The sequence below is a fragment of the Atta colombica genome, unplaced genomic scaffold (assembly GCF_001594045.1).
Source record: "Atta colombica isolate Treedump-2 unplaced genomic scaffold, Acol1.0 scaffold145, whole genome shotgun sequence".
Lineage (NCBI taxonomy): Eukaryota > Metazoa > Arthropoda > Insecta > Hymenoptera > Formicidae > Atta > Atta colombica.
The window spans coordinates 237,918-239,359 of NW_017259234.1; the positions used below are offsets into that span (position 1 = coordinate 237,918).

General features: G+C 25.7%; 1 pseudogene; it reads right to left on the reverse strand.

Moving 5' to 3' along the window:
* Nucleotides 1-159: 159 nt before the first annotated feature.
* Nucleotides 160-1,294, reverse strand: LOC108685068 (annotated as a pseudogene).
* Between the last annotated feature and the right edge of the window lie 148 nt (nucleotides 1,295-1,442).

A 1,442-nucleotide genomic window follows, 5' to 3' on the forward strand; every position in this document is an offset into this window, starting at 1 on the left:
GTTAGAATATAGCGTAAGAGTAGAAATTTAAGTTTAAGGTAATATAATGGGAATAGGGAAGTTGGAAATTAAGGGATTAAATATATGATTTAAGTAATTATTTAATAATTATTAGTTAAAAGGAGGATAAAGAGAAAGAAATTAAATTTATAAATAAATAATAAATTTTCATATTTTATAGTTTAGGGGTAAGAGGGCGAAAAATAAGAAGTAAGTTATAGTAAAGTTATAATAATTTATTAAGTTATAGTAATTTGGCTAATAAGGATGTAAGGATCTTCAATTAATTGGGCGCCTGCTCAAGTTAATAAATATATTAATAAATGTATTAATAAATATTCAAAATATTAGTTGGTTAGATAGAATTATAGATGAAGGACTAGAGTAAATGGATTTAATAAGGGGAAGGGTGTATAAAATTAAAATTGATATAGTAAGGGCAATTACTCCAATAAGTTTATTAAGGATAGATCGGAGAATAGTGTAAGCAAAAAGGAAGTATCATTCAGGTTGAATATGAGTGGGTGTGACTAAGGGATTCGCAGGAGTAAAATTATCAGGGTCTCTAAATATATAGGGGTATTGAAGGATAATAATAAGAAAAATAGATAATATTACATTAAAGCCTAATAAATCTTTAAAAGTAAAGTAGGGATGGAATGGGATTTTATAAAGATTTCTGTTTATACCCGTAGGATTTGAGGATCCTGTAAGATGTAGAAAGAATAAGTGGAATATGATAAATAGGAGAATAATGAAAGATAGGATAAAATGAAAGGAGAAAAATCGATTTAGTGTAGAGTTATTGATTGAAAATCCACTCCAAACTCATATAACTAGTATATTTCCAATGTAGGGGATGGTTGATATAAGGTTAATAATTACTATAGCCCTCCAGAATGATATTTGTCCTCAAGGGAGTACATAGCCAAGGAAGGTTGTAGCCATTGAAAGTAAGAAAATTATTACACCAGATATTCAAGTATATGTTAAGTTAAAAGAGTTATAATAAATATTTCGTCCAATATGTAGATATATGCAAATAAAGAAAAAAGAAGCCCTATTTATATGAATATTACGTATGATTCAATCATTAGGTACATTTTGGATAATATGAATGATTCTATTGAAGACAATAGAAATATTAGGGCAGTAATGAGAGAAAAAGCCCACTGATAATTTGAATTAAGAGAAAAATTCCAAGTAAGGAACCGAAATTTCATCAGTAGGAGATATTAATAGGAGAGGGAAGGTTAATTATGGAGTAATTAATTATTTTAGTAATTTTTTTCATATTTTTATTTTAATAGATATAGTAAAGTAAGAAATAATATTTTTTGAATAAATATGAGAATATTTCATTTAAGGTAGAAAATTTTTAAGATTTTTATTATATAAAATATGAATAATGAATGTAAATATAAATTAATGATTATAATTAT